Source organism: Carcharhinus amblyrhynchos, chromosome 17 (genome assembly GCF_965287045.1).
Source record: "Carcharhinus amblyrhynchos chromosome 17, sCarAmb.v2.hapA, whole genome shotgun sequence".
Lineage (NCBI taxonomy): Eukaryota > Metazoa > Chordata > Chondrichthyes > Carcharhiniformes > Carcharhinidae > Carcharhinus > Carcharhinus amblyrhynchos.
The window spans coordinates 23,746,590-23,761,946 of NC_137340.1; the positions used below are offsets into that span (position 1 = coordinate 23,746,590).

Below are 15,357 nucleotides of genomic sequence, written 5' to 3' on the forward strand. Positions count from 1 at the left end.
AACTAGCATTTTTGTTTCAATTTTCTTCATTTTGATCTGAGCTTGGCCTTTATTTGGCAAGCAGCTATTAAAAATCAGTTCACGGAAATCTTTTCATTAGTTGTGACTATCCACGTGCTAAGAAAGGTTTAAAACAAACATTTTGTCAAGTAAAAATTCTCAATGTACTTTATAAAAAGTGCAACAAATTATTAGCAGCGATGTTTAAGCTGTAATTCAATCTGAGGTTTCAACTTTATTTATAAACTATTCAAATTTCTCATTCACTCCTTATGATTCCATTGGAACGACACTACAGATTTAGTTCCGTGTCAGACATCTATTGGTCTATATCTATTTCACAAGTGGAAAGGCTCTGGAACTTCTGAGGACAAGGAGGCATAAACATGCAAGTTTTCTTAAACAAGTGAAATGAAAGTTATGGTGCCAAGGTTCCCCAACTATTTTTATCCCTCTCTGTTTCATTCCCATGGGAAGGAGGAAAGGCAGTGGTGGTCCTGTCCATTTGTCAATGCCAAACTGACAGCAGCAAAGTAACTCAAGAAATGTTTAAAACATTCATAGGCAAGTTTTGTACAATACAAACTTACTTTCCTCAATGACCCCCAGCCCAGCAAGACTTCAGCCTAATAATTACAACAATAAAATGCTAGTTGAAACCACTGTCTGACTTTTGTCCCTTGCCATCTTGTATTTTTGTCCCACCCCCAACCAAAACTATATTTTTCAAACACAAGCTTGGGTTTTCCAGAGGTGAAAGGGCATTGGGATGGAAACTCTGAACTTTTCTCAGCGGCATCTCTCTTGGCTGCCCCACTGTTGTTAAATTATCCAACCGCTTGTCCGGCATCCAGTACTGAATGAACAAAAACTTTCTCCCAACATTGGGAAGATTGAAATGATTGTCTTTGGTCCCTGCACCGGCTCCCTAGTACTGAATTAACCCTGCTTCCTGGCAACTCTCTGAATCCAAGCCAGACTTTTCATAACCATGGTGTCATATTTGACCCCGAGATGAGCTTCCGATCACATCATCACTAAAATTGCTTATTCCCACCTCTATAACATCTGTGGACTCCATCTCTACCTCACCTTGCATACTGCTGCAATCCTCATCCATGTCTGATGCCTCTAGACTCAACCAATCCAACACACTCTAGGCCAGTCTCCTACATTATACTCTCAGTAATCTTCAGGCCATCTTAAACTCTCCGCTGTTTCATTAGTCGCTGACCTACATTGGCCGCAGGTCAAGCAATGGCTCAATTTTAAATTTGTGTCAAGTCCCTCTGTGGCCTTGCACCTCCCTGGCTTTGTATCTCCTTCAGCCCCATATCCTCCAAGCTATCGCTGCTCATCTTGTTCTGGCCTCTCGACGACCCTGGTCTTAATTGTTCCACCACTGATGGCCATGTCTTCAGCTGCCTATATCCCGTGTTCTGAAATTCTCTGGACATATCTCTCTGCTTCTCTACTCTCCTTTAAGGCACACCTCAAGACCACGCTCTTTGACTACATGTTGGCTATTTGCCTGATGTCTGTTATGTATTAACTCTTCCGGCTTATTGAGCTCTGCTGTATTCACCGGAAGTTATATCATAGGTCCCTGGCACGGGGAAGCACACAGAGAAGAAGCAGCCATGTTAAAGAACACACAACTGTAAATAAAGTTCCATTGTTAAACCTTCCATGCTCCCTAGCATCATTCTCCAATGTACAACAGTGTCCAATTTTGTTTATTACTGCTTGTGAAGCACCTTTGGATATTTTACTGTGTGAAAGGTGCTATATAAAATTCAGGCTGCTGCTGTAGAAAAAGGAAAACAATGTGAAAACTAAGGTCAATTTTTAAAAGTAATTGAAAGTGGGTAGGTGTTCCCTCACAGTTAGTTCTGGGGCCACTTTTGTTCACTATGTACATTAACGATATTGGTTATAGGCTGTAAATGTTACCAAAACAGGAAGTACAGCTACTTCTTTGAAAAAGCACAGGAAGTTTCACAGAGATATTGGGGTGAATTTTATCACCCCACAGCCACAGGAACTGGAGTGGGCAAGGGGCGGACCATGGAAAGGTTCGCTGACCTTGAGCAGGATTTTCCAATTTCAGAGCGAAGCTGAAAAATCCCGCCCCCAGATAAGATGCTGAAATAGATTAAAGTGTTGACGAAATTCAATCAGCAAGTATAGACTGATATATTTTGGTCAAAACTCATTTGTTACACTCACTCTATGACAAGTACAAGTCAGAAGTGGATAACTTCACATTTGTCCTCATTATACTGCATCTGTCACATATTTGTTCACACACACAATTTGTCTAAATCATCTTGAAGCCTCTTAACATCCACCTCACCATTCACATTCCCATCAAGTTTTGTGTTGTCAGGATATATATAATGTGAATAGCTGGGACCCAGGTACTGACCTATGCAAGGTCTCGCTAGTCACTGCCTGCCACTTCAGAAAAGATCCATTTATTCCTACTCACTGTTCCCTGTTTGCTAACCAATTCTCAATCCATGCCAGTATGTTACCCCAACACAATTTGCTTTAACCTTGCACACAAACCTCTTAGGTGGGACTTCATCAAAAACATTCCAAAATTCAAACACACTTCACTGATTGATTCACCCTTATCTATTCTATTAGTTATGCCCTCAAGGTTTGTCAAATATGACTTCCCCTTCATAAATCCATGTTAACTTTAATACCATTGACATTTTGAAGTATCCTGTTATCACATCCTTTATAACAGACTCTAACCTTTTCCCTACCATTGATGTGAGGCTATTAAGTCTGTGATCTCATTTCCTGTAGTTAAGAAAGCCCACTAATGCCTCTACTTTCCTCAAGAGGCTAAGGAAAATTGGTACATCTGCCATGACTCTCACCAATTTTTACAGATGCACCATGGAAAGCATCCTTTCCAGATGTATCACAGGTTGGTATGGCTCGTGCTCTGATCAAGACTGCAAGAAACTACAAAGGGTTGTAAACACAGCCCAGCCCATCACACAAAACAAGCTTCCCAACCATTTGACTCCATCTATACTTCCCATTGCCTCGGGAAAGCAGCCAGTATAATCAAGGAGTCCTCGTATCCCGGACATACTCTCTTCCACTGTCATCCACTGAGAAAAAGATATAAAAGTCTGAGGTCACATGCCAATGATTTAAGAATAGATACTTCCTTGCTGGCATCAGATTTTGAATGGACCCATCATATATTAAACTGACCTTTCTCTATATCGTAGCTGTGACTGCAACGCTATATTCTGCACTCTCTCCTTTCTTTGTCCCCTATTTATTATATGATCAGTATGTTTTGTCTGCACAGCACACAAGAAACCACACCTTTCGCCGTGTCCCAATACATGTGACAATAATAAATCAAATCAAAAATAGCAGGGTTATATTTGCCATCTTCCAATCTGCCAGAACTGTTCCAAAATCTGCAGAATTTTAGAAGATGGCAACTGTTATTTCCATGACCATTCCCTTTAGTACCCTGGGAAATGGATCATCAGGGTGTGGGGATTTCTCCAGCATTGCTTTTCTAGTAATACTAATTTCTTTCATTTCCTCCTTCTCACTAGGCCTTTGATTCCTTAGCATTTCTGAGATGTCATTTATTTATTCCTCTGTGAAGACAAAACTAAAGTAGTTGTTTAATTGCTCTACCATTTCCTTGTTGCCCATCATAAATTCTCCTGTCTTGGACTGTAATGGACTGACATTTGTCTTCACTAATCTTTTCCTTATATACTCAAAAAAGTTTTTACAATCTGTTTTTATGTTCATTGCAAGTTTATTCTCATAATCTAATTTTCTCCTCTTAATCAGTCTCTTCATCCTCCTTTGCTGAATTTGGAACTGATCCCAATCTTCAGATTTACTACTTTTTCTAGCAACTTTATATGGTTCATCTTTGGATCTAGTACTATTCTCAGTTTATTTTGTAAGCCATGATGAGGCTGCTTTTCTTGTGTTTTTGCACCAGGAAGGAATGTGTAGCTGTTGCAATGCATACATCTATTCCTTAAATATTAGTCACTGCCAATCATCATCATGTTTTTGAATGAAGTTGGCTATCTTAGCCAATTCATACTTATACCTTTGAAGTTTTCTTCATTTAGATTTATGACTCTAGTTTCAGATTGGATACCTTTACTTTCCATCCTAATGTAGAATCCTATCATGTTGTGGTCACAATTCCCTAAAGACCCCTGTACAAGAAAGACTATTAACCCCTTTTCTCTCATAATTCCAAATCTAGGATAGTATGTTCCCTACTTGGTTCTTCAACGTACCAATAAAAAAAAATCTCATACATACTCCAGGAATTTATCTACTGTTGCCAATTTAGTTTGGCCAGTCCTTCCTTGTGCAAAAACACAAGAAAAGTGGCCCCATAATGGCTTAGATGACAGAGAAATAAACAAATAACATCTCAGAAATGCTAAGGAATCAATGGTCTAGTGAGAAGAAGGAATTGAAGGGAATTAGTATTACTAGAAAAAAGTGCTGGAGAAATTAATGGGATGGAAATCAAATAAATCCTCAGAGCCTGATAATCCATTTCCCAGAGTACTAAAGGGGATGGCCATGGAAATAATTATTGCAATACCATTGCTGCATGCATCTCTAATTCCCTGTTTAATGCCATCCCCATATCTTACCACGATGGATTGGGGGTCTATAGACTACTGCCAATAATGTTTTCTGTCCCTTGTTGCTTCTTAGCTCCAATCAGATTGATTCTACTTCTGGACTGCTGAGCCAATATCTTCTTTCATTGTTACAATAATTTAATCCTTAATGAACAACTCTACCCCACTTTCTTTTCCTTTTTGCCTGTCCTTCCTAAATATAGTGTACTCTTGGATATTCAGTTCCGAGCTATGGTTAACCTGGAGACATGTCTTGATAATGGTAATTGTATCATACCCACATATATCAATTTGCACTGTTAATTCATCCATCTTATTGCAAGTGCACCATGCATTTAGATACAGTGCCATTAGGTTTGTCTTTTTAATATTTTTACACATGGTTCTTTTGTACTACGGTCATTCTTACTGCTAGAACTCATTTCCTCTGCCTTCCTTTTTTTTCTATTTTTCTGTCTTTCATTTCTGTGTTTCACTCGTGTCTGCATATTCAGTTGCCATTCCCCCATCACTCTAATTTAAACACTCTCCAACAGCACTAGCAAATACCCTGCCCCCGCTGCCTCCCCCGACCCCTCCCCCCAAGGATATTTGTTCTGGTTTGTGTAAGGATGCAACCCATCCAGCTTGTACAGCTCCCATCTTCCCCAAAATCAATCCCAATCTCCCAGGAATCTAAATCCCTCCCTCCTACACCATCTTTCCAGCCATGCATTCATCTTGTCTGTTCTCCTGTTCCTGCTCTCACCTGCACGTGGCACTGGAATTAACCTTGAGATTAGCACCTTTGAGGTCCTGCTTTTTTATTTATTTCTAGCTCCCTATACTCCGCTCATTCCTCTACTTACCTGCAGCGTTGGTACCAATATGGACAACAATCTCTCGCTGTTCACCCTCCTTCTTCAGAACATCCTGCAGCCACATGGTGATATCCTTGTACCTGGCACCAGGGAGGCAACATACCATTCTGTTGTCATGTCTGCAGCCACAGAAACATCCATCTGTTTCCCTTACGATAGAAACCCCTTTCACTATTGCTCTCCCACTCTCCCCTCCCCACCAACCCCACACCCTGCCAACCCACCCCTAACCAGCACCGTTCCCCCCCGCCCCAAACGGCAGAGGGCATCGTGCAGCTGAACCATTTGTGATAACACAGACATAGCTCTTGCTACATTCCTAGAATACAGTTGGTGCCTGATATGAGGAAATACAAAAATAAAGTCATGAAAAATTTAAGAATTTACAAAAAAGTTAGGAATTTGATTGAGTAGTTGATGAATTAGACTGTTTCCATTAGCCAAGAAGTCTCGAACAAGATACAGAAGCTGATTTACACACAAAACTGAGAAAATTGAGATCCAACTGCAGCATTAGAGATTGGAACAGCAACTATTAGACCATTTCTAATTTTCACCTGTCATTTCTCAGTTTAAAATGAAGAGACCAACAACAGAAAATAGGGGTTGGAAGAGAAGTTGAGGAGTGAAACGCATCTCTACTTCCCTTCAGTGACAAAGGCCAGTCTAACAATATTTTTGGGGACTCATATGCTGATTGCATGAACCCCCTCCCACCAACTTTGCAATTTTCGAGCACAAAAGAGAGAGACAGCTGAGTACACTATTCTCATTTGTACCAGGTATTGAGCAGCCCACCCAGTTCTCCTTAAAAATCAAGGAAACTTCAGCATCACAAGGGTCAAATTAAAACAGCAGTTTCGTTCATCCCAAAGGCAACACTACAGAGCTTTGCAATTGCATGACGAAATGGATGACAGTTTACTCCAGCAATAATGCACTTGTAATTTGTTAAAAGTATCTGTACAGAGCTAATAGGCAAAAGTTAGCAATGTCCCAATAGCAGCCTGGTATCACCCTGCCACAAAATATCCAGTTGCCCCAAAAATGTGCTCGAGTACTTGAGATACAGAAAATCCAGACTACTTTGATCAACTGATAAAATATTTCAAGAGGTCATCCATATTAACCAGCATTGCAAGATTTTTCTTTTAATGCCAATTTTATAAACTGCTCTCATTGTAACATAAGGAATTTAACTTTTAACACTTATTAATGAAATTAAGGTTAGCTCAGAATGGCTTTAATGGCAAAAATTCAAACTGGCAGTGTCATTTGTTCAGCAAATGTTTGTGTGATAAGGATTAAATCCTGTACGCAAATTCTTTTGAAACTATACTGTGCCTTTAGAAATGTATTATATCATGTTTTTTGTGAGGGGCATGTTTAAAATTCAACTGTGTTTACATGGTGCCAACTGTGTGTAGCAGGCAGCTCACAAGCTGAGAATGCAGGCTATATATTGATCTTAGCTAATGGGGTGTTTGTTTTAATGAATTTTTGTTTATCTTGGTTTTCCCCTGGGGTTTCAGAGTAGCGTTTGATTAGGTTATTTGAAAGAGGCAAAGTCATGTGAAGGGAAGGATCCAAGTTTACAGGAGAAAGCAGACAGTTTTTGCTTGATTCTGAAAGAAGCAAGAGGAACTCTTTCTCTCTTTCTGGAGTTCTACTTTGGGATCTACTAGGAGAAATAGGCCTCCAGAGGGGTTCTGGAGGCCCATGAACTGGCAACAGGAAGCCTGTGAGCAAACCTGTGTGTTGCTAACAGATTTTGAAGAGAAGTTTTAGTCTATGAGGGCAATATTGCTTAAATTGGAACTATAGGTTAGCAGTTAGGAATTGTATCTTGTCCTAAGAACACAAGAACAAGGAGTAGGCCATTTGGCCCCTCGAACCTGCTCCGCCATTCAATAAGACCATGGCTGATCATTTTGTGGACTCAGCTCCACTTACCGGCCTGCTCATTATGTTTGAGTATTCAAAGTTTGTTTCTTAAAAAAAAAGCATCCTAATGTGTCAATCGAATCACACTTGGAGTGAAACAGCTCATCCTCACACTAATGCCAAAATAGAGTAACTGTTGGATTCTAGTCAGGCTTCATTATATACTTTAGGGTTTTTGGCCATTTAAGTTGTCCAATTTTAAGGAGCCAAAGTAATCCAGATGGATGGTTGTAGTTCCTAACATGTAAATGATGGGAAATGCAACGGCCATTATGTGGAGTAAGATCCACCCCTGCAGGACTGTCAATCTCATGTTAGAATGAACTGATTGCAAAAAAATTGCAGCAAGTAATTCAGTTCACATAGCTTGTGCTTGCTTTAGTTTGTGAATTTTTGGCTTTGCACAACAATACATTAAGTATGTGAGATTTTTGTTTAAAATGAAGGTTCAAGCATTAGGATTCTGTAATATAATTTTATACAAAGCACCACACAGTTAACTTTACTGAGTATATTTTATTGGCAATCTTTTCCCATCAGGATATTCACAATGCAAATGTTTGAATGACCCTCAAGAGCAATATTTAAACATTTAGCTGGGTAGATGAAAATTAAACAGTTCAAACTGGCAAGAACTAGCAGTGCAAAACTGAGGTCAGTACCATTTATAATCACACTGCATGTTGGCAAGCTTATTCTCTGAAATAAAATGAAAAGGGTGCTTACATTAAATCAGTTAAGTTATAGAGTTTGAAATATAAATTTTGTCCCTGCCACAATTTAAAAACAAATTAAAATTCAGTCCATGACGCCATGCAGACTCACAATAAAACTTGTTCTGCAGCATTGAGGGCCCATGTTGCACAAACAGGCAAACATCTAGTCAGGTAAGTCAACCAACAGTCAAAATCAAGACACACTACAATAATGTTAGGAACTACAACCATCGCCAACAAATGGATGAGACATTTCATGCTTAGTGGTCGAAATTTACCGGCTATTTCTGCCAGCGGGATCATCTGGTCTCACCAACAGTAACTCCCTGCCATGGCTTCCTAACGGTGGAGGGCACAAACAAAGAGAAAAACCTTATGAGAATGGTGGGACCAAAACATCTCACCACCAATGAAAATCAGATTTGATTTATTATTGTTGGACGTATTAGTATACAGTGAGAAGTATTGTTTCTTGCGCACTATACAGACTAGGCATACCATAGAGAAGGAGAGACTGCAGAACATAGTGTTACAGTCATAACTAGGGTGTAGAGAAAGATCGACATAATGTTAAGTAGGTCCATCAAAAGTCTGATGGCAGCAGGAAAGAAGCTGTTGGTACATGTTCTTAAACTTTTGTATCTTTTCTCCCAATGGAAGAAGGTGGAAGAGAGTATTTTCAAGGTGTGTGGAGTCCTTAATTATGCTGGCTGATTTTCTGAGGCAAGGGTAAGTGTAGCCAGTGTCAATGAGAAGGAGGCTAATTTGAATGATGGAATGGGCTTCATTCACGACCCTTTGTAGTTTCTTGCAGTCTTGGACAGAACAGGAACCATACCAAGCTGTGATACAACCAGAAAGAATGCTTTCTATGGTGCATCTGTAAAAGCTGGTGAGAGTCACAGTGGGCATGCCAAATTTCCTTAGTCTTCTGAGAAAGTAGAGGTGTTGGTGGGCTTTCTTAACTATAGCTTTGGCATGGAAGTACTAGGACAGGTCGTTGGTGATCTGGACACCTAAAAACCTGAAGCTCTCGACCATGCATGGCACTCATCATCAGAAAACACACTATGGAAGGCCTGTGAAAAATCTTGCCCTGGATTGCAAAAATGTCTGATCACCATAGCTTTGGTGGCCATTTTATAGAACTAGCGGTCTGTAGTTGAATTTTATTCAACCACGCAGTAGAAAGAAAGCTCATTAGATTGGTCCTTCGGATGAGAGAGCTATCATATGATAAGGAACTGAGTAAATTGGGTCAGTATTCTGTGATTAGAAGAATGAGAGGTGATCTAATCAAAACATACAAAATTCTGAAGAAGCTTCACAAGGTGGACACAGAGATTTCTTAAGCTGATTAGGAAATCTAAAACACAGAGGGTCTAAATCAGGATAAGGGAACGATTGTTTAGGCCTAAGCTGAGGAGAAATTTCTTCACTCAAAGGGTTGAGAGTCTATGGAAGTTTCTATCCCAGAGGGTTGTGGATGCACCATCATTTGACTGTATCTGGGACAGATAGGTTTTTGGTCTCTCATGAAATTTAGCGATATAGGAGGCAGGCAGGAAGGTTGAAGTCTGAGATTAGCCACAAATGCGTTGAACAGTAGAGCAGGCTCATCAGGCTGTATGTTCTTTCCCTTTCTTATGTTGTGTTAGCTTGTGATCCCTGCACGAATAGCTTCAGAGTGGCATATAATACCACAGAAATTTAGCTTGGCCTGCTAATGCACATCAGACACATTTACATGTACTCAAAGATTTCACTTCTGTATCTTTAAAAGCACTCCTAAAAGTGCCTCTCACAATGAGATTTGAGTCTTTCCCAGCAAGTCTCCCACAGAGGTCTGCCTTGCCAAGAAAAACTGAATGCATATTCAACTAAAAAGAAGCATCCAATGGAATACAAAATCCCCTGTCTCCATGGCGTTTCTGAAAGTTTTGATATATCTTTTCCAAAGCCGTTGATTTCCTTCATCTCTTACAGTAATTGGATATAACAATCTAGATGCCTTAAATTCTCAAAACTCAACTCCTCCTGAAAAATCCTTGGAGGAGTTGCATGTCTTCCTCTTCTCAGCTTTCAAACTCTTGATACACATTAGCTGGCAGGAGGAAGTCTTTGAGGATCTGAAATAGTAGTCCTGGCACCCAGTCTTATTCCTACTGAACTGCTGAATTTCCTTCGCAGCCCCCATACTAATCAATAGGTACTGACCATCTCCCACTCAAGTCTGCCGTCATCACCAACACCACTATATGGTTAAGCAGTTTGGTGAGAACACTAGTCATCACATGCGCCTCAAAAGAAAAAACATTGTAGATTTTTTTTCAACACAAACTACTGCCTCAGCTCAAACCTCCCTTTCCTCTCAAAAGGCCTTTGAACATGTTGTTGCCCTCCAAGTGTCTGCCCATCTTTTCCATAACTTTATTTTTGAACTCTTCCAATCGTGCTTCATTCCCTGCCACAGAGCTGAAACCACATTAATCAAAGTCACAAATGATATCCTACGTAAATCTAGCCATGGCATACTATTTCACTTAATGCTTCTCAGCATGCAATCAGCCGTTAACATAGTTAACCACGTCATCCTCCTCCAATTCATTTTCCAGTTAAGTGGGAGTGTCTTCGCTTGGATCTATCCTTAACTGTCCATTCATAGTCTGAGAACCTCCTGCATTGGCATCTGCTCCTGCAATCATTTATCCTTAACCACCACCGCCACCCCTGCCCTCCCCACCTCCTATTTCACATCCATATATTGTCCTTTGACAACATTATTGAAAACAAAATTAATGCCCATAGGTATGTTGATGATACACAGCTCTACTTCACAATTATCCCTCTGACCCCCTTCCACTATGATGTACATCCTTGCTTTGGAGAAGCCAGTTTCCTACAATGAAACAGAAAACTGAAATCAATGTCTATGGCTGCACCATAAGCTCAATTCCCTAGCTATCAATTCCATTCACTTTCTTGACCACTGTTTCAGGCTAAAGCATACCACTAATAATCTTGTTAACAAATTTGGCAGCTGAATTTACAACCTCTCTATCACAAAAATGGTGTATTTTAATTTCTATAACAGTAACTGTTTCTGCCTATGCCTCCAGAATAAAGTATTCCATTGCTCTCCTTACATCTTTCACTCTCCATTGTTAAGTTTATCCAAAACCCTGCTGACCATATCATGACTTCAACTGAGTCATGATCACCCACCATTCCTGTGCTTGCCGGCCTACATTGTCTCTCAGACCAATCTGACAACTTGATTTTAAAATTCTCATACTCATGCTCCAATCCCCCTATTTACCTCTCCTTACCTCAGTAACCTTCCCCAGCCCAATTCATTGAATACGAATATCTTGGGGTGTATTCTTCTTTGACTTGATGTTCAAGTATTAATTCGAAACTGCTATGTAGAAATTATGTAACATATTTCATATTTGCTAAGATCTTTGTGACTGCATACAACGCAACTGCAAGAGTTGAGTCTCATTACGGCAATCAAAATAGCAATCTCATCAAATAAATTTTCCAATTCTTATCAACAGCTTTAATGTTTTGTTAAATGATCCATTTAGAATCACAGAATTCCTACAGTACAGAAGGAGGCCATTTGACCCAATGAGCCTGCATCAACAACAGACCTATCCAGGCCTTCTCCGTGTAATGTCAAATATTTACCCTGCTAATCCCCCGACACTAAGGGGCAATTTAGCATGGCCAACCAACCTAACCCCTATGTATTTGAAGTGCAGGAGGAAACCAGAGCACCTGGAGCACCACACAGACATGAGGCAAATGCACAAACTTCACACAGTCACCCAAGGCCGGAATTGAACCTGGGTCCCTGGCGCTGTGAGGCAGCATTGATAACCACTGTACTGTCCACATTATCAGTCCATTAGAAGTTAAATACAAAACTTATTTTCAATTACTCTGCAACAATTGAAAGAACTTGTGGTTAGAGCATATTGCCAATGCATAAGGGCTGAGCCTTCCCTATGGTGACAATATCATTTGCTAAAGTTTCTCTAAAAGGTAGGATTGTTGTTTTGCAGCATTTACTCATTTTTGATTAGCTGGAAACAATGTAGAGCATTGAATAAACTATGGCACTTTAAAGTTGTCAGATACAGTACAGCCTGCATGTATTCAAGTTGAGCATTAATAAAAAATTTTGAATTTATTGCTAAGCTTGCAGAGAATAACTCAGAGGGTGTCATAATCAAACTGTTTGGTTAATTGCATAGTATAAAAGCGATGTTGTATATATCACCAAGACAAGGGAAGCAGTCATAATGTAATGTTAAGAACCACAGAGTTTCTACATCGTATAAGAAGATTTGGTGGTGAAATTAGGGTTATTTAGTCTTAAAAACACAATATTGAAAGGGGATACATAAACAATTAAGTGGTACTGAAATGGTAAATCTGGAACAGATTCAAGGTCAGTTAAGTTGGAACAAAAAGTTATATAGCAGAACTTAAATTTAGGATTTCTGACAGAACATCTTCACTTAGTGAATGTTTAACATTTGAGTCACCATCTTTAGGATAGGGAATGGAAAAGAAAACTGATTCATTTAAGATACAGTTAAATGGTACTAAAAGGGAATCTGGAATTTTTATGAATCAATAAGGCAGATACAACCTGAAAGCAATACTTAACTGTATTTAATCTTGCCAAATCTTATGAAGGAACAAATTAATACATCTAGATCTTGTTAATAACTGCACCCCTCCTTGCTACAACAGATGGAAGTTGGTCAGCTGGGGATGCAAAGGGGGCAGTGTCAAGTATTTATAAACATGACACAAATTTTCCGTACGCGACTGCCATCATATTTACATTGGGAGACAGCATAGTTTGCAAATGTCCCCTCTTGGAAAGGCAGAACACTTCATGAACTTATTTAAATTAAGCTCCCACAGTGCTGTTAGAACCTGATTTAAATTTATATTCCGCAGATCAGATTTCCTAAGTCCCACAGAACTTGGAAGCATAATGAAACTGCATGCTCCAGAAGGTTATATGCTTTTTACAATCCTTCTTGTCAACCAGGATGAGACAGACTGCTCCCCCAGTCGCTCAAGGAAACCTCTGGCCTCCCTTCAATCAATCAGTATATCTCTCTCTCTCAACTCTGCCCCACCATGCTCCAGTCATCAACTTGCCTCACCATTGTTTACCCCACACCACCACTGGTATCCTGGTTAACTTTGCTCCCCTAATGTGCCATTAAAAACAGATTGAGTGGTCATTCAGTTCAGTGTCATTGGAGGAATTTTGCAATGCAAAACTGTTGTTTTTGATACACGCCAACGCATTTTCCGAAGTAATTTATTCTGTGTGCTTTGGCATGTTTCTGAGAGACATGATAAAGCGCTGAATCGATCAAGTCTTTTCCTCCCCAACTCTTACCATATGAAATGTAGAACATAGAACCGTACAGCACAGTACAGACCCTTCAGCCCCCAATGTTGTGCCAAGCTTTGTCCGAAACCAAGATCAAGCTATCCCACTCCCTATCATTCTGGTGTGCTGTATGTGCCTATCTAATAACCGCTTGAAAGTTCCTAAAGTGCCCAACTCAACTATCTTAAAAAATTTAACCTGCATGTATTTTGACAGCGTTTTTGTCCATCTTTCCTACTTCTCCTTCACCCGACTTCAACACCTTTTTCCTTCATAAAATGGCTTGGGATAACTTCATTGATGTTTTCTCTTCATAAAGCATCTCAGGACCTTCTTAAACTTGGACAGTTTTGTTCTGTTATTGGAGCCATAAATGTTATACAACATATTATATAATACCATTAATACATATAATACATAATACAAAATACCATTTTCACTGTCATCAAGCATCATAACATTATCATACTGTGTTTCAGTTCTCATCTTCATGAAGTAAAACAAAGATAAATCTCTTAAGTGTAATGGCAATAGTAGTTCATTAAGTAAAGTTAGTACATTCCTCATGTTTTTAATTCCCTGTGTTAAAATGATGACCCTGTCTTCTAAACTGGGGAGATTGTGACAATTGTTGGGAATTGTTGCAATTATACAGGGCCTTGGTGAGCCACACCTAGAACACTGTGTGCAGTTTAGGTCTCCTTTTCCGAGGAAGGATGTGCTTGCTCTCGAGGGAGTGCAGCAAAGGTTTACCAGGTTGATTCCAGGGATGGCAGGACTGATGTATGAGGAGAAATTGACTAGGCTAGGATTGTTTTTGCTCGAGTTCATATGAATGGGGCGGGGGGCGGCGGTGGTGGAATCTCATAGACACTTATGAAATTCTAACAGGACTAGACAGGATAGATGCAGGGAGGATATTCCCGATGGTGGACGAGTCCAGAAGCAGAATCCTCATTGTCTGAGGATCGAGGGTAGACCATTTAGGACAGAGATAAGGAGACATTGCTTTACCCAAAGAGTGGTGAGTTTGTGGAATTCATTACCACAAGAAATAATTGATGCCAAAACATTGAATGTATTCAAGAGGTGGCTAGATATGGCACTTGGGGCGAATGGGATCAAAGGTTTTCTCCGGTGCTCCGGTTTCCTCCCACACCCCAAAGATGTGTTCTTAGGCTGATTGGTGTACCAAATTGACCCTACACTATTCTCCCCTGAATCTGGCTACAGTAGGGGTACCATTCGCATACACACGGGGCAAGGTAGGTGTAGGAAAATGCTTTAAAGTGGCGGCACGGGCTCGTTGGGCCGAAGGGCCTGTTTCCCGTGCCGGATTGTTCTTTGTTCTTTGTTATGGGGAGAAAGCAGATTAGGTTATTGAGTTGGACAATGAATCACGATTGTAATGAATGGCAGAGCAGGCTTGAAGGGCCAAATGGCCTCCTCCTGCTCTATGTTTCTATATTAACTGATTTATTTAAAGTGATGTAAGGCATTAAAGTAACATTAATAAAACTTTTGCCATATGTACTGTATACTGCCTAGTGTTTAAATAATTATAATTCTATGATTCTAATCTACCCAAAATATTGTGCAATGCATATCACCAAATCAAATTGTTTAATGTTGTCCGGCAGGTATTTTTTTTTATTGTCTATTGATTATTGAATGTTCCAGAAAATCCAAACAGTTTGTTTGCCACTGCCAACTTGCCTTGAGTGGCTGATCGTTTC

The 15,357-nt window shown here is 39.9% G+C and overlaps 1 protein-coding gene across 8 annotated transcripts in view; it reads right to left on the reverse strand.

Moving 5' to 3' along the window:
- LOC145354384 (methylated-DNA--protein-cysteine methyltransferase-like) overlaps positions 1–15,357 on the reverse strand; it is a 370,957-nt gene that overhangs the window by 343,452 nt on the left and 12,148 nt on the right. Inside the window, exon 1 of one of the 8 annotated variants that reach the window (XM_080205625.1) lies at positions 8,472–8,510. The exons of the other annotated variants lie outside the window; for them this stretch is intronic. The gene's annotated coding sequence lies outside the window, so the exon portion shown is untranslated. Of the gene's footprint in view, positions 1–8,471; positions 8,511–15,357 lie in introns of those variants that run through there. 8 annotated transcript variants of the gene reach the window in all.